The following is a 19,066-nucleotide window of genomic DNA, read 5'->3' on the forward strand; positions in this document are numbered from 1 at the left end:
TTGTGGAGCACAGGCTCCGGATGCGCAGGCTCAGCCGCCAGGGCTCACGGGCCCAGTTGCTCCGTGGCATGTGGGATCTTCCCGGACCGGGGCACGAATCCGTGTCCCCTGCATTGGCAGGCGGACTTTCAACCACTGCGCCACCAGGGAAGCCCCTGCTGGAAGATTTTTAATTACAGTTTCAATTTCATTACTTGTGATTGGTCTGTTCATATTTTCTGTTTCTTCCTGGTTCAGTCTTGGAAGGTTATACCTTTCTAAGAATTTGTCCATTTCTTACAGGTTGTCCATTTTATTGGCACAGAGTTGACTGTAGTAGTGTCTTAGGATGCTTTGTATTTCTGCGGTGTCTGTTGTAACTACTCCTTTTTCATTTCTGATTTTATTGATTTGAGTCCTCTCCCTCTTTTTATTTGCTATATTGTTTTCTTTGTTTCTATTTCATTTATTTTTGCTCTATCTTTATGATTTCTTTCCTTCTGCTAACTTTGGGTTTTGTTTGTTTTGTCTTCTCTAGTTCCTTTAGGTGTAAGTTTAGATTGTTTATTTGAGATTTTTCTTGTTTCTTGAGGTAGGCTTGTATAGCTTGTATAGCTATAAACTTATAGCTATAAACTTCCCTCTTAGAACTGCTTTTGCTACATCCCATAGGTTTGGATCATCGTGTTTTCATTGTCATTTGTCTGTAGGTATTTTTTGATTTCCTCTTTGATTTCTTCAGTGATCTCTTGGTTATTTAGTAACATATTGTGTAGCCTCCATGTGTTTGTGTTTTTCACGTTTTTTTCCCTGTAATTCATTTCTAATCTCATAGTGTTGTTTGTGGTCAGAAAAGATGCTTGATATGATTTCAATTTTCTTAAATTTACTGACGCTTGATTTGTGACCCAGGATATGATCTATCTAGGAGAATGTTCCATGCACACCTGAGAAGAAAGTGTAATCTGCTGTTTTTGGATGGAATGTCCTATAAATATCAATTAAATCTATCTTGTCTGTTGTGTCATTTAAAGCTTCTGTGTTCTTATTTATTTTCATTTTGGATGATTTGTCCATTTGTGTAAGTGAGGTTTTAAAGTCCCCCAAGATTATTGTGTTTCTGTCGATTTCCTCTTTTATAGCTGTTAGCAGTTGCCTTATGTTGAGGTGCTCCTATGTTGGATGCATATATATTTATAATTGTTATATCTTCTTCTTGGATCGATCTGCTGATCATTGTGTAGTGTCCTTCCTTGTCTCTTGTAACATTCTTTATTTTAAAGTCTATTTTTTCTGATACGAGTATTGCTACTCCAGCTTTCTCTTAATTTCCATTTGCATGGAATATCTTTTTCCATCCCCTCACTTTCAATCTGTATGTGTCCCTAGGTCTGAAGTGGGTCTCTCGTGGACAGCCTATATTTGTGTCTTGTTTTTGTATCCATTCAGCAAGCCTGTGTCTTTTGGTTGGAGCACTTAATCCATTCAGGTTTAAGGTAATTATCGATATGTATGTTCCTATGACCATTTTCCTAATTGTTTTGGGTTTGTTTTTGTAGGTCCTTTTATTCTCCTGTGTTTCTCACTTAGAGAAGTTCCTTTAGCATTTGTTGTAGAGCTGGTTTGGTGGTGCTGAATTCTCTTAACTTTTGCTTGTCAGTAAAGCTTTTGATTTCTCCATCGAATCTGAATGAGATCCTTGCCGGGTAGAGTAATCTTGGTTGTAGGTTCTTCCCTTTCATCAATTTAAATATATCATGCCACTCCCTTCTGGCTTGTAGAGTTTCTGCTGAGAAATCAGCTGTTAACCTTATGGGATTTCCCTTGTATGTTGTCATTTTTCCCTTGCTTTCAGTAATTTTTCTTGTCTTTAATTTTTGTCAATTTGATTAGTATGTGTTTCGGTGTGTTTCTCCTTGGGTTTATCCTGTATGGGACTCTCTGTGCTTCCTGAACTTGGGTGGCTATTTCCTTTCCCATGTTAGGGAAGTTTTCAACTATAATCTCTTCAAATATTTTCTCTGGTCCTTTCTCTCTCTCTTCTCCTTCTGGGACCCCTATAATGCGAATGTTGTTGCATTTAATGTTGTCCCAGAGGTCTCTTAGGCTGTCTTCATTTCTTTTCATTCATTTTCTTTATTCTGTTCTACAGCAGTGAATTCCACCAGTCTCTCTTCCAGGTCACTTATCCGTTCTTCTGCCTTAGTTATTCTGCTATTGTTTCATTCTAGTGTAGTTTTCATTTCAGTTATTCTACTGTTCATCTCTGTTTGTTTGTTCTTTAAGTCTTCTAGGTCTTTGTTAAACATTTCTTGCATCGTCTTGATCTTTGCCTCCATTCTTTTTCTGAGGTCCTGGATCATCTTCACTATCATTATTCTGAATTCTTTTTCTGGAAAGTTGCCTATCTCCACTTCATTGAGTTGTTTTTCTGGAGCTTTATCTTGTTCCTTCATCTGGTACATAGCCCTCTGCCTTTTCTTCCTTTCTTTCTTTCTGGGAATGTGGTTTTTGTTCCACAGGCTGCAGGATTGTAGTTCTTCTTGCTTTTGCTGTCTGCCCTCTGGTGGATGAGACTATCTAAGAGGCTTGTGCAAGCTTCCTGACTCGGGGGACTGGTGATAGGTAGAGCTGGGTATTGCTCTGGTGGGCAGAGCTCAGTAAAACTTTAATCTGCTTGACTGCTGATGGCTGGGGCTGGGTTCCCTGCCTGTTGTTTGTTTGGCCTGAGGCAACCGCACACTAGAACCTACCTGGGCTCTTTGGTGGGGTTAATGGCAGACTCTGGGAGAGCTCACGCCTAGGAGTACTTCCCAGAACCTCTGCTGCCAGTTTCCTTGTCCTCACGGTGAGCCACAGCGACCCTCCACCTGTGCAGGAGACCCTCCAACACTAGCAGGTAGGTCTGGTTCAGTCTCCCTTGGGGTCACTGCTCCTTCCCCTGGGTCCCGATTTGTACACTACTTTGTGTGTGCCCTCCAGAGTGGAGTGCCTGTTTCCCCCAGTCCTGTCGAAGTCCTGCAGTCAAATCCCGCTAGCCTTCAATGTCTGATTCTCTAGGTCCTGTTGCCGGACCCCCAGGTTTTGAAGCCTGACGTGAGGCTCAGAACCTCCACTCCAGTGGGTGAACTTCTGTGGGATTAGTGTTCTCCCGTCTGTGTGTCACCCACCCAGCAGTTATGAGATTTGATTTTACTGTGATTGCCCCCCTGCCCCCGTCTCATTGTGGCTTCTCCTTTGTCTTTGGATGTGGGGTATCTTTTTTGGTGAGTTCTAGTGTCTTCCTCTTGATGATTATTCAGCAGCTAGTTGTGATTCTGGTGTTCTTGCAAGATGGAGTGAGAGCATGTCCTTCTACTCTGCCATCTTGGTTCAGTGACTTTCTGTATTTGATTCTGTGAATCAGGCCAAACAGATACCTCTCCTGATGTTGAAGATGTGGCCTTGTGTAGGAGCATTCCTTGTGTAAAGTGCTTGTGCTAGGAAGCTTTGGAATGCCAGCTGGAGCTGGAGAGGATGTGGACTGGGATGGGGGGGGTGTGTCCCCAGGGCATACAGCATCGGGGCTCCCTTGGTAGGATGGTTGGAGTTGGAGTAGGCCCATGCCAGGGTTTCCCCAGACGTGCCTCTCCAGGGCTGCTCTAGCAAGATAACTGTAGCTGGAGTGGGTGCAGGTTGAGTATTCCCAGGTTGCACTGCATGGGGTTGAGATTTCTGATCTTGAAATTACATTGTGTGGCTCTGAGTCCCTGATGTTAAATTCTCTCAGCTTCTGAATTTTGTCTCCCTAGCATGATGTATAAGAACTTGGGTTCTGATATTGGCTCTTCAACTTACTAGACTGTGCTTATATACAAGTCATTTTGATGAGCCTCATTTTCCCCATCTGTCAAATGATGCCTTCAATACCTACTACTTAGGTTTGTTATATGAATCAAATGAAAATAATAATGTGTAACAATACTGTTTTCTCTTGATTTAAAATGTCTGATGGACATTTTAAGCTAACATATATCTAATACTTAAAACATAGCTCTTCTCCAGCCTGGAAAGTCTTCAATTCTTCTTTTACTGAATTCAGATATATTTCTGTCTTTCTTGTTTAATTTCATCAAATTAAATGTATTAATAATAATAACAGTATTTATAAATATTGTTTATAAATACAAAAATAAAAATAGTAATAACAACTATGTTATAGCATTGTTTTGAATTTAAAACAAGGAAATCTATTATGGACAGTTTAGCACTGTATAAACATTTAGTTAAAAACTTTTTTCCGTAGTTGGGACAGTGATATTTATTGGTTTATTCAGTTTCTTCAATGAACAGAAATTTTTTATTTCATGGAAGTCTTTATAACCTATTTTTTTATTGTTAAAAACTGTTTATTAGGAGCTTCTTATTTTTTTATTGAGGTACAGTTGACATAGAACATTATATTAATTTCAGGTGTACAACATAATGATTCAATATCGGTGTACAAGGAGCTTCTTAACTTGAGTTATGTATTTTGACACAGTCTCTCAGAAAGATCTAAAAGATGATCTTACTCGATATATTTGAGGTAGACTGTGATTCATTAAATATACATACTGTAAACAACAGGGCAACAATTTAAAAATGTTTTAAAGAGGTATAAATCATATAATAATAGTGGAGACAAAAAGGAATAAGAAAGTACTCAAACCAAAAACAGGCAGAAAATGAGGAAAAAAGAAATAAAGGATATACGGAACAAGCAGAAAACAAGATGGTAGATTTTGAGCAAACCACATCAGTAATTAGCAGCACCTTAATCATATACATAAATAATTACATTAAATTTAAATGGCTTACACACCCCAATTAAGAGTCAGAGTCAGATGGGTTAAAAAAAAGACCCACCACTATTTTCTGTCTATAAGAACATCACCTTAAATATAATACAAAATTTTGTTGTAAGTAAAAGAATGCAAAAAGCTATACCATACAATTACTAATTGAAAGAAAGCTGGATTGACTGTATTAATATCAGAGTAGACTTCAGAAGAAGGCATCTTGCTATGGATATAAAGAGACATCACATAGTGATAAAGGGATCAATTCACCAAGAAAGCATAACAACCCATAATTATGCACCTTACAAAAGACCTTCAGAATACATGAAATAAAAGCTGATAGCACTGAAAAGAGAAATAGACAATCCATAGTTATAGTTAAAGACTTAAACACTGTTCTCCCAGTAATCCAATAAAAAAAAGACAGAAGATCAGTAAGGATATAGGAAATCTGAACAACACTAGGAATCCAGTCAATCTAATTGATGTTTCTAGAATAATTCACCTCACAACTGCAGAGTACACAGTCTTTTTCAAGTACACTTGGAATATTTACCAAAATAGACCAATTCTGGGCTGTAATACAAATTTCAACAAATTTGAAAGATTTGAAACCGTGCAAAATGAGTTCTCTGACCATAACAAAATTAAACTATAAGTCAGTAACAGAAAGACACCTGAAAAATCCCCAATATGTAATTAAACAGCAGACTTCTAAATAGCCCATAGCTCAAAGAGTAAGTCCCAAGGGAAGTTAGAAATTATGGGGAATTGAATAAAAATTAAAATGCAACATAAAATTTGTGCGATGCAACTAAATAATTCTTTAGAGATAAATTTATAGCATTAAGTGCTTATGTTAGAAAAGACTAAAGATCGCAAATCAATGATCTAAGCTTCTACCTTAGGAAACTAGAAATAGAAAATTAAGCCCAAATTAAATAAATAAATGACATAATCAGTTAAATGGAAAACAGAAAGACAAGAGAGAAAATCAATGAAAATAAAGGCTAGTTCTCTGAAAAAAAATCAATGAAATTGATAAACTTTTAGCCAGAATGATGAGGAAAAAATATGAGAAGAAATAACTGATCAGTATCACAAATGAAAGAGGGGACAGCAGTATGGATACTACAGACATTCAAAGAAGATAAGGGAATACAAACAGCTTTATGTCCATAAGCTCAGTAATTAAATGAAATAGACATATTCCTTGAAAGATACAAATTACCAGTGCTAACTCAAAAGGATACATGTAATCTGAATAGTTCTAAATCTATTAAAGAAATTGGATTCATAGTTTAAAATCTTCCTACATCATACTTAATGGTGAGAAACCCAAGTTTTCTCACTAAGATCAGATACAAGGCAAGGATGTCTCCTCCCACCAATCCTTTTCAACATTGTAATGGAAGTCCTTGCTAATGCAGTAAGGCAAGAAAAGGAAATACAAGTTATACAGATTGAGAAGAAAGACATAAAAATGTCTTTGTTCACAGATGACATGATCATCTATATAGAAAATCGGAAAGAATAAACAAAAAAACTCCTGGAACTAATAAGCAATTATAGCAACATTGCAGGATACAAGGTTAACATACAAATGACAATTGCTTTCCTATATACTAACAATGAACAAGTGGAATTTGAAAATAAAACCACAATACCATTTATAATAATAATATTTACCATAATAATAAACATAATACCGCTAGCATCCCCCCAAATGAAATACTTAGGTATAAATCTAACAAAATATGTACAAGATCTATATGAGGAAAACTATAAAACACTGATGAATGAAATTAAGGAACCAAATAGAGATATTCTATGTTCATGGATTGAAAGACTTGATATTGTCAAGATATCAGTTTTTCCCAACTTGATTTATAGATTCAATGCAATCTCAATTAAAATCCCAGCAAATTTTTTAATGGATATTAACAAACTGATTCTAAATTTTTTGTAGGGAGCCAAAAGAGTTGGAGGACTGATGCTAACCCAACTTCAAGACTTACTGTAAAGTTACACTAACCAATACAGTGTGGTATCAGTGAAAGAAAACACAAATAGATCAATGGAACAGAATAGAGAGCCCCAAAATAGACTCCCATAAATATAGTCAACTGATCTTTGACAAAGGAGCAAAGTTAATACAGTGGAGCAAAACAGTCTTTTTATTTTTAAGTGAAAGCAGGCTTATTTCAAAAAACACTCCTTTCAACAAATGGTGCAGCAACAACTGGACATCCAGTGCAAAAGAAATGAATCTAGACACAGACTTGACACCCTTCACAGAAATTAACTCAAAAGTAGATCATAGTCCTAAATGCAAAACACAAAACTATAAAACTGCTAGATGATAATACAGCAGAAAACCTAGATAACCTTTGGTAAGGTGACTTTTTAGATACAATATCAGAGACATGATCCATGAAAGAAATCATTGTTAAGCTGAATTTCATTAAATTTAAAAATTTCTGCTCTGCATAAGACATTATTATCAAGAGAATTAAAAGACTAGCCAAAGACTTGAAGAAAATATTAGCAAAAGACACATCTGATAGAGGACTGTTATCCAAACTAACAATAAGAAAACAAACAACCTGATTTTAAAATGGGCCAAAGAAGATATAGAAATGGCAAGTAAGTATATAAAAGATGGTCCACATTATATGTCATCAGGAAAATGCAAATTAAAACAACAGTAAGATACTAGTACACACCTATTAGAATGGCCAAAATCCAGAACACTGACAACACCAAATGTTAATGAAGATGTGGAGCAACAGGAAAATCACATACATTGCTGGTGGAAATGCAAAAGTGGTACAGCCACTTTGGAGGACATTTTGATGGTTTCTTATAAAACTAACATACTCTTAGCATACATTTCAGCAATCATACTCCCTGGTTATTTACCCAAAGGAGTTGAAAATATATGCCCACACAGAAACCTGCATATGGATGTTTATAGTAGCTTTATTCATAATTGTCAAAACTTGGAAGCAAGTAAGATGCCCTTCATTAGATGAGTGGATAACTAAACTGTGTACATCCAGACAATGGGATATTATAGAGTGGTAAGAAGAAATGAGCTTTCAGTCCACAAAAAATACATGGAGGGACCTTAAATACATATTTCCATGTGAAAGAAGCCAATTTGAAAAGGCTACATACTGTATGATTCCAACTATATAATATTCTGGAAAAGGCACATCTATGTAGACAATGAAAAGATTAGTGGTTTTGTATAAACTGGATAACTGATAAGAACCTGCTGTATAAAAAAATAAATAAAATTCAAAAAAATACAGAATAAAATCAAGCACATAAGAATATTAAAAAAAAAAAGATTAGTGATTACTAGGGGTTCCAGGGGCCAGAGGTGAATAGGCAGAGCATAGAGGACTTTTAGGGTAGTGAAAATACTCTGTATGATATTACACTGATGGATATATGTCGTTATACATTTGTCCAAACCCATAGAACATACAACACCAAGAGTGAACCCTAAGGTAAACAATGGATTTGGGGTGATTATGATGTGTCCGTGTAGGTTCATTCTTGGTAAAAAATGTACCATTCTGTGAGTGATGTTCATAAAGGGGGAGGCTATGCATGTGTGGATGCAGGAGATATATAGGAAATCTTTATCTTCTCAGTTTTGTTGTAAACCTAAAACTGCTCCAAAAAAATAAGTCTTGAGGGAAGAAGATTTCCACAAAGAAAACTCTAGGTCCAGATGACTTCACTGGTGAATTCTGTCAAACCTTTAAAGATGAAGTAATACTAAATTTATGAAAACTCTTCCAAAAAAAAACAAAAGAAGAGGGATCAATTTCCAACTCATTCCAGCATTATCCTTATACCAGCACTAGATAAAGAAATTTCAAAGAAAAGAAGAGCTTACAAACTAATATCCCTCATGAACATAGGCACAAAAAAGTTCAAAAACAGCAAACTGAATCTAGCAATGCAAAAAATACTAATAATGAAGCATATTTTAGAAGAAAACACAAATGTAAATCTTCATGACCTTATATAGGCATTGGTATTTTAGATATCACACCAAAAGCATAAACAACAAAAGAAAAAAACAGATAAATAAAAATATAAAACTTTTATGGTCTAAAGAAAGTGAAAAGACAACCCACAGAATGGGAGAAAATATTTGCCAATCATATATCTGATAAGGACTGTGTATCTAGACTGTGTAAAGAGCTCTTACAACTCAACAATAAAAGGACTACCCAATTTAAAAATGGACAAAGGATCTGAATAGGTATTTCTCCAAAGAAGATGTAAAAATGACCAATACACATATGAAAAGATGCTCAACATCTTTAGTCATAAGAGAAGTGTGGGGCTTCCCTGGTGGCGCAGTAGTTGAGAGTCCGCCTGCCGATGCAGGGGATGCAGGTTCGTGCCCCGGTCCAGGAGGATCCCGCATGCTGCAGAGCGGCTGGGCCCGTGAGCCATGGCTGCTGGGCCTGCGCGTCTGGAGCCTATGCTCCGCAAGGGGAGGCCACAGCGGTGAGAGGCCCGCATACCGCAAAAAAAAAAAAAAAAAAAAAAGAGAAGTGCGTTCAACATTGGAAGGTGAGGTGGAGGAGTTGGAATGAATGGAGAGTGATTGCTAATGGGTATGGGTTTTTTGGAGAGGGTGATGAAAATGTTCTAAATTTGTGGTGATGGTTTCTGAATATACTAAAATCATTGGCTTATACTTTAAATGGATGAGTTGTGTGAAACATAAGCTGTATCTCAAAGCTGTTATTAAAAAAAAAGTGTTCGCACATACACACATCACAATGAACTATTTCTACTCACCTATTATGATGTACAAAATAAACAACAAATAAATATTGACAATACAAAATGCTAGCCAGGATGCAGAGCATCTAGAACTCTTACATTGTTGATGCAAATTACATTTGGGAAAACAGTTTGGCAGTTCTTCCTAAGTTAAACACATACCATACTACCTATCTATCTTATTCCTATATATTACCCCAAGAGAAATAGACAGTTATGTTCACATAAAAACCTGTATGTGAGGGATTCCCCTGGTGGCACAGTGGTTAAGAATCCGCCTGCCAATGCAGGGGACACAGGTTCGAGCCCTGGTCCGGGAAGATCCCACATGCCGCGGAGCAACTAAGCCTGTGCGCCACAACTACGGAACCTGAGCTCTAGAGCCTGCGAGCCACAACTACTGAGCCCATGTGCCACAACTACTGAAGCCTGGGCGCCTAGAGCCCGTGCTCCGGAACAAGAGAAGCCACTGCAGTGAGAAGTCCGCACACCGCGATGAAGAGTAGCCCCCACTCACCGCAACAAAGACCCAACGCAGCCAAAAATAAGTAAATTAATTAATTAAAAACAAAAACCTGTATGTGAATGTCTCTAGTTGTTTTATTATAATCACCAAAAGCTAGAAACAACCCAAATTTCCTTACTGGGAATGGATAAATAAAATGTGGTTCATCAGTACAGTGGAGTACTACTCAGCAATGAAGAGGAATGGACTAGTGATCCATGGAAGAACATAGATCAATCTCACATGCATTATGCTAAATGAAAGAAGCCAGAGTCAAAGGCTACATACTATATTGATTCCATTTATATGACATTCTGGGAAAGGCAAAACTATATAGAGAACCTGTCAGTGGTTGCCAGGGCCTGGGGTTAGAGGGAGTCATTGACTGCAAAGTGTCATGAGGAAGTTTGGAGCTGTTGGAACTATTCTACATCTTGATTGTAGTCATGGTTACATGACTGTATGTAATTGTCAAAACTTGTAGCACTGTGTACTAAAAAGGATGGATTTTACTCTATGTAATTTATACTTCAGTAAATGACTAGACAGAAAATCTAGTCCATTGGCAGATAGCCATGCTTTATTTAGTTGCTCATACATATAAATATAATTTTTATTAATCTAATCCTGGTGACAGTTTAAAGAGCTTGTATATGGCTAATTGGAAGTAGTTCTAGAATGATTTACCTACCGACAGCCAGTTTCCCCTAACCTTTTGGTTATCTGTTTTTCTTAACATTTTTTTTAGTTTTAAGGATTAAATAATTTTATTCTAGGTAAATTATTTTTGTGTTTCTTATAGTATTTATTAATTTATCCTTCTATGGTTGGCAGGGTTGTTTTGTATCTTTTTGGTCTTTATATTTTAGTTACTTGAAAACACCTTGAAAGGTTTTTTTAGCAGTTTGACTAAAGACTTTTCTTCAATTTTGATTTTATTTTTTTATACTTTTCATTAATTTTTAGGTCAAATAGATGCAAAACATACAAAAAGGAAAGAGTTATAGGTGAACTGTTCATTAGGTAAATATTAGGCAAACTGATTTTGTATGAACTGAGTAGTTCCACGGCCTTGTAGAATTCCTCAAGTGTTTATGTCGATTTTTATGTGCGGTCTGGTGTCTTTCTGTGATACATTGAATACATTGCTCATGAGAATTCAAGACTCCTGTGTGGTTGGTTGTCAGTGTGTAGCATATGTGGAATCCTTCTTACTCAAGATCCAAATGTCCTTCAGATCTCACTGATAAGCAGTCAACAAGGTGCTACTGTTAAGGTGCTGGCTGTTTCCAAAGTTTCTTCTATTCTTTAAGTACCCAGAAGATAGTCTTTGGTGAAGGCAAGTGGGTGTTTTTGGCTAAACAGGAGGAAACCATTGTTTGCTCAGTTTTCCAGTCCTGGGGAGCCTAATGACTTGGTGCCACATGTCAGCATTGCTGAGCACAGGTGCACCCCCAAGAACATTAGCTTCTCAGATGGTGGAAGCACTGCTGTGTGAGCCTGCGAGTTCCTCAAAGGAGATAGCAGTGGTCTGCGTTGACTCTGATGTTAATATCACAGCAAAATTTTTGCTTTAGCAGACAGTCAGTGGAAGCCACATAGTGCAGACACATTTGCCTCACTGAAATGTGTACTTTATTGGTTGTTTTACTTCTTATTAGCATTTGTTTAGTGTCCAAGGTACTGGCATTGATTAGAATTCTGGAAAAAATGAATATAAGACAAAATAGAAACAATAGTATATAAATGTCTTAGGATGAATAGCAACTTAGTAACTCTTCTGTAAATTCATGTGACCCTCACAACCTTAAGATAAAATCTAAACTCCATAATGTTATTTAAAAGACTACTCATAATCAGGGCCCTGCCTACTTCTCCAGCCTTCCTCCCTCCATCTCTCAAATCTTACCCTGTGATCTATTAAACTTATCTTTATTTCTTTCCTCCTTCCCTCTTCAACCTAGCTAATCATGCTTCCAGTCAATTATAATTTTTAAAAATTTTTATTGGATTATAGTTGATTAACAATGTTGTGTTAGTTTCAGGTGTACAGCAAAGTGATTCCGTTATACATACACAAGTATTCTTTTTCAAATTCTTTTCCCATATAGGTCATTACAGAGTACTGAGTAGAGTTCCCTGTGCTATACAGTAGGTCCTTATTAGTTATCTATTTTATATATAATAGTAGTGTGTATATGTCAATCCCAATCTCTCAGTTTATCCTTTCCCCCTTCCCTCCATAACCGTAAGACTGTTTCTACATCTATGACTCTATTTCTGTTTTGTAAATAAGTTCATTTGTACCATTTTTTTAGATTCTACATATAAGTGATATCATATGATATTTGTCCTTCTCTGTCTGACTGTCATATGACAGTCTCTAGGTCCATATGTGGCTGCAAATGGCATTGTTTCATTCTTTTTTAATGGCTGAGTAATATTCCATTGCATATATGTACCACATCTTCTTTATCTCTTCTTCAGTCAATGGACATTTAGGTTGCTTCCAGTCCTGGATATTGTAAATAATGCTGCAGTGAACACTGGGATGCATGTATCTTTTTGAATTATGGTCTTCTCAGGGTTTATGCCCAGGAGTGGGATCGCTGGATGGCATGGTAGCTCTATTTCTAGTTTGTTAAGGAAACTCCATACTGTTCTCCATAGTGGCTGTACCAATTTGCATTCCCACCAACAGTGTAGAAGGGTTCCCTTTTCTCCACACCCTCCCCAGCATTTACTGTTTGTAGATGTTTTGTTGATGGCTATTCTGACCAGTGTGCAGTGATACCTCACTGTAGTTTTGATTTGCATTTCTCTGATAATTAGTGATGTTCAGCATCTTTTCATGTGCCTTTTTGGCCATCTGTATATCTTCTTTGGAGAAATTTCTATTTAGATGTCCTCCCCATTTTTTGACTGGGATGTTTGTTTTTTGTTATTGAGCTGCATGAGCTGTTTGTATATTTTGGAGGTTAATGCCGTGTTGGTCACTTAGGTTTGCAAATATTTTCTCCCACTCTGTTGGTTGTCTTTTTGTCTCATTTATGGTTTTCTTTGCTGTGCAAACACTGTTAAGTTTAATTACGTCCATTTGTTTATTTTTGTTTTTATTTTCATTACTCGAGGAGGTGGATCCAAAAAGATATTTCTGCAATTTATGTCAGAGAGTGTTCTATGTTTTCCTCTAAGAGTTTTATAGTATCAGCCTAACATTTAGGTCTTTAATCCATTTTGAGTTTATTTTTGTGTATGGTGTTAGAGAGTGTTCTAATTTCATCCTTTTACATGTGGCTCTCCAGTTTTCCCAGCACCACTTATTGAAGAACTGTCTTTTCTCCCTTGTGTATTCTTGCTTCCTTTGTCATAGATTAGTTGGCCATAGGTGTGTGGGTTTATCTCTGGACTTTCTATCCTGTTCCATTGATCTATATTTCAGTTTTTGTGCCAGTACCATACTGTTTTGATTACTGTAACTTTATAGTATACTCTGAAGTCAAGGAGCTTGATTTCTACAGCTCCTTTTTTCTTTCTCAAGATTGCTTTGGCTCTTTGGGGTCTTTCGTGTTTCCATACAAATTTAAAAAATTTTTGTCCTAGTTCTGTGAAAAATGCCATTGGTAGTTTGATAGGGATTGCATTGAACCTGTAGATTGCTTTGGGTAGTATAGTCATTTTGATAATATTGATTCTTCCAATCCAGGAAAATGGTATATCTCTCCATCTGTTTGTGTCATCTTTGATTTCTTCCATCAGTGTCTTATAGTCTTCTGAGTCTTTTACCTCCTTAGGTAGGTTTATTCCTAGGTATTTTATTCTTTTTGTTGCACTGGTGAATGGGATTGTTTGCTTAATTTCTCTTTCTGATCTTTCGTTGTTAGTGTACGGGAATACAAGAGATTTCTGCGCATTAATTTTGTATCCTGAAACTTTGCCAAATTCATTGATGAGCTCTAGTTGTTTTCTGGTAGCATCTTTAGGATTTTCTATGTATAGCATCATGTCATCTGCAAACAGTGATGGTTTTACTTCTTTTCAAATTTGGATTCATTTGATTTCTTTTTCTTCTCTGATTGCCATGGCCAGGACTTCCAAAACTGTGTTGAGTAAAAGTGGTGAGAGTGGACATCCTTGTCTTGTTCCTGATCTTAGAGGAGATGCTTTCAGTTTTTCACCATTGAGAATGATGTTTGCTGTGGGTTTGTTGTATATGGCCCTTATTATGTTGTGGTAGGTTCTCTCTATGCCCATTTTCTGGAGAGTTTTTGTCATAATTGGGTGTTGAATTTTGTCAAAAGCTTTTTCTGAATCTATTGGGATTGTATGGTTTTTATTCTTCAGTTTGTTAATGTGGTATATCACATTGATTGATTTGTGTATATTGAAAAATCCTTGAATCCCTGGGATAAATTCCACTTGATCATGGTGTATGATCCTTTTAATGTGTTGTTGGATTCTGTTTGCTAGTATTTTGTTGAGGATTTTTGTGTCAATGTTCATCAGTGATATTGGCCTGTAATCTTCTCTTATTGTTGTATCTTTGTCTGGTTTTGGTATCAGGGTGATGGTGGCCTCATAGATGACCTTGGGAGTGTTCCCTCATCTGCAATTTTTTGGAAGAGTTTGAGAAGGATAGGTGTTAACTCTTCTCTAAATGTTTGATAGAATTCCCCTGTGAAGACATCTAGTCCTGGACCTCTGTGTGTTGGAAGTTTTTAAAGTATAGTTTCAATTTCAGTACTTGCGATTGGTCTGTTCATATTTTCTATTTCCTCCTGGTTCAGTCTTGGAGGTTTGTACCTTTCTAAGAATTTGTCCATTTCTTCTAGGCTGTCCATTTTATTGGCATATAGTTGCTTGTAGTAGATTCTTATGATCCTTTGTATTTCCGTGATGTCAGTTATAGCTTCTCCTTGTTCATTTCTAATTTTATTGATTTGAGCCATATTTTTTTTTTTTGATGAGTTTAGCTAAAGGTTTATCAATTTGTTTATCTTTTCAAAGAACCAGCTTGTAGTTTCATTGATCTTATCTATTGTTTTCTTTGTCTCTATTTCATTTATTTCTGTTCTGATCTTTATGATATCTTTCCTTCCGCTAACTTTGGGTTTTATTTGTTCTCTTTCTCTAGTTGCTTTAGGTGTAAGGTTAGGCTTTTTTTTTTTTTTTGAGGTTTTTCTTGTTTCTTGAGGTAGGCTTGTATAGCTATACACTGCCCTCTTAGAACTGCTTTTGCTGCATCTCATAGGTTTTGGATCGTTTTGTTTTCATTGTCATTTGTCTCTAGATATTTTTTATTTCTTTGGTGATCTATTGGTTGTTTAGTAACGTATTATTTAGTCTCTACATGTTTGTGTTTTTTACAGTTTTTTTTCCTGTAATTGATTTCTAATCCCATAATGTTCAGTTTCCATTTGCACAGAATACCTTTTTCCATCCCCTCACTTTCAGTCTGTTTGTGTCCCTAGATCTGAAATGGGTCTCTTGTAGACAGCATATATATGGGTCTTGTTTTTGTATCCATTCAGCCAGTCTGTATCTTTTGTTTGGAGCATTTAATCCTTTTACATTTAAGGTAATTATTGATATGTATGTCCTACTGACACTTTCTTAATTGTTTTGGATTTGTTTTTGTAGGTCTTTTTTCTTCCCTTCCTCTTTTGTTCTCTTCTCTTGTAATTTGTTGACTATCTTTGGTATTGTGTTTGAGTTGCCTTTTCTTTTTCGTTTGTGTATCTATTGCAGTTTTGGGGTTTGCTGTTCCCATGAGGTTTTGATACAGCAGTCTATATAGGTACAAGGTTGTTTTAAGTTGCTGGTCTCTTTCCCACCTAGAGAAGTTCCTTTAGCATTTGTTGTAAAGCTTGTTTGGTGGTGCTGAATTCTCTTAGCTTTTGCTTGTCTCTAAAACTTTTGTTTTTTCTGTTGAATCTGAAAGAGAACCTTGCTGGGTAGAGTATTCTTTGTTGTTGGTTTTTTTCCCTTTCATCCCTTGAAATATATTGTGCCACTCCCTTCTGGCCTGCAGAGTTTCTGGCTTAAAAATCAGCTGATAACCTCATGGAGATCCCCTTGTATGTTATTTGTTGCTTTTTCCTTGTTGCTCTTAATATTTTTTCTTTGTCTTTAATTTTTGTCAGTTTCATTAATATGTGTCTTGGCATTTTCCTCCTTGGGTTCATCCTGTATGGGACTCTCTGCACTTTCTGGACTTGAGTGTTTCCTTTCTCATGTTAGGGAAATTTTTGGCTATAATATCTTCAAAAATTTCCTCAGGTCCTTTTTCTTTCTCTTCTCCTTCTGGGACCCAATAAAATGAATGTTGGTATGTTTAATGTTGTCCCAGATGTCTCTGAGACTGTCCTCATTTCTTTTCATTCTTTTTTCTTTATTCTGTTCTGTGGCAGTGATTTCCACCACTCTGTGTTCCAGCTCACTTATTCGTTCCTTTGCCTCAGTTACTCTGCTACTGATCCCTTCTAGTGTGCTTTGTCATTTTAGTTATTGTATTGTTCATCTGTTTGTTTGTTCTTTATATCTTCTAACTCCTTGTTAAACTTTTCTTGTGTCTTCTTGATCTGTGCTTCCATTTTTTTTTATGAGATCTTGGATCATCTTTACTATCATTACTGTGAATTCTTTTTCAGGTAGATTGCCTATTTCCTCTTCATTTAGTTGTTCTTGTGTGGTTTTATCTTGTTCCTTTTTTTGCAACATATTTCTCTGTCATCTCATTTTGTTGAACTTTCTGTGTTTGTGGTCTCCTTTCCACAGGTTGCAGGACCATAGTTCTTATTGCTTCTGGTGTCTGCCCCCTGGTGGGTGAGGTTGGTCCAGAGGCTTATGCAGGCTTCCTGGTGGGAGGGACTGGTGCTTGCCCTTTGGTGAGTGGAGCTGGGCCTTGTCCGTCTGACGGGCAGGGTTGTGACAAGGGGTGTGTTTTGAGGTAGCTATGAGCTCAGTATGACTTTAGGCAGCCTGTCTGCTGATGGGTGGGGCTGTGTTCCTGTCCTGCTGGTTGTTTGGTCTGAAGCATTCCAACTCTGCAGCCTGTAGGCTGTTGGGTGTGGCCAGGTCTTAGTGCAAAGTGGGGACCTCCAGGAGAGCTCACACTGATCAGTATTCTCTGGGGTCCAGTATTCTCTGGTGCCCACAAAGCCCCACCTCCGCCACCAGTGTCCCTGCCCTGACAGTGAGCTGCAGCCAAGCCCCACCTCCCCAGGAAACCCTCTCAGACCCTAGTTAGGTCTAGCTGTGATTCCTATGGAGGTATTGCTTTGTGCTCTGTCCCAGCACACATGAGGTCTTGTGTACACCCTCCAAGAGTAGAGTGTCTGTTTCTTCCAGCCCTGTGGAGCTCCTGCACTCTGGGGTTCTTCCTCTTAATGCCTGACTCTGAGACTGTCTTGAAGGGCTATTTTTATGTGGGAATGTGCCTATGTAGTCTCTGTGTGTTTAATATTTTTTGGTGCAAGGGCTGTTTTTAGTATGGATGTCTGCCCCCTCTTTCCTCAGTGTATGCTGGCCGTTATCCCCTTGATACGAGGTGTGACTGATGTTGTGGTGACCTAAGCCTGCACTGGATATTGAGCGGAGCCTCCTCTTTGCTCTGTGGTTGTTAATTCCCTGCCAGGGGCAGGGTCTGCGGCCCTCAGATCTGTTTCTGAGCTGTGTTTCTAATTGTGGTATGCAGTAGGTGAGATTGGAGCTCTCCCACTGGGAGAGAAGCCACTGAGTTTTCCTCCTCTGGAACTGTTCACCTGTGAGTGAACTCTGTTGTGTCACTTTTCACCCATTGTGTTGGCTCACAAATTACACTGTCGTTGGAACTGCTCTCAGCGCCCCCTTAACTGGGTATGCCGGCAGTTGGCCCTGGCATCTCTCAGGCGTTGTTTTCACCAGGCCACCAGTGCAGATCCACCGAAGTCATATCCCAGGACTGCAGTAGTCGTGTACCTGGACCCACTGTGGTAGCTGTGGAGGCAGCTCAGATTCTGGCCTGGTCCAATCTCCGTGTGTACGTGCCCACAAAGCCCACAGCTGTAAAGCTAGACCCGTCTCAGCTATGGGAGCACTCGTCCATTTGGACGTTCCTCAGTTGCTGAGTTTACAGTGCTGACAGCGGGGGTGTAAATCCGTGGTTCCTGCAGCCTCAAGGAGAGATTTCATCTCTTCTTCCTTAGTTGCATTGCCCCTGGGGCTCAGCTGTGGTTTCAGCCCCACCTCTGTATGTGTTCCTCCTGCTAGCATCTGTTCTTCAGGCTGTCCCAGAGCGCATGCACCCACTCAGGTGGGCGGGGGTGGAGGCGGCAACAGGTGGGGCACGCGAGCCTGCTCAGGCAGGTGACCATCCTAATGCCCCCGGAGGCAGGGGCCAGTGCATAGGGAAGGGGGCTGCAATGGTGGCCTCACCCCTTGCGTGCCACTCAACAATGGCACTCTGCTTTTATGGCAGCCTGGGCTTCTTCCATGAACATTCCCAATCATGGAGCTCTTTACTCCCGTCCCTTCAGGCTGTCCCTTCACAGCCAACAGCTGTCCCCTCCCTGAGTCCACTGTCCAGACCCCATGTTCCATCATGCAGCCCTGCTCCTCACCAGCAGACACAGGACTCGGTCTGGGGAGCTCAGGGCTGCGGCATGGACCATCTGGACCATCCGTGTAGGTCTTACTCTGTCCTGTCTGCCACAGACTGGTTGCTGCCCTCTCCTCCGAGCCCCTGAAGCTCCCTCTCTGTCCCAGCTGGTCTCCCCACTGGTGAGGGGGCTTCCCTGCGTGCGGGAACCTCTCCTCTCCTTCAGCTCCCCTGCAAGGGTGCAGGTCCCGTCCTGTTTCCTCTTCTTTTTTTCTTTCTTAAGTCCTACCCGGTTGCGTGGGGATTTTTCTTGCCCTTTCAGGTGTCCAGGGTCCTCTGCTAGTGTTCAGCAGGTGCTCTATGAGA

At 38.6% G+C, this 19,066-nt stretch overlaps 1 protein-coding gene across 8 annotated transcripts in view; it reads left to right on the top strand.

Annotated features, from left to right (window-relative positions):
* The window catches only part of RGS22 (regulator of G protein signaling 22), a 155,984-nt gene that overhangs the window by 36,182 nt on the left and 100,736 nt on the right, over window positions 1-19,066 (top strand). The gene's annotated exons all lie outside the window — the stretch shown is intronic.

The sequence above is a fragment of the Stenella coeruleoalba genome, assembly GCF_951394435.1.
Source record: "Stenella coeruleoalba genome assembly, chromosome: 17".
NCBI classification, from domain to species: Eukaryota; Metazoa; Chordata; class Mammalia; order Artiodactyla; family Delphinidae; genus Stenella; species Stenella coeruleoalba.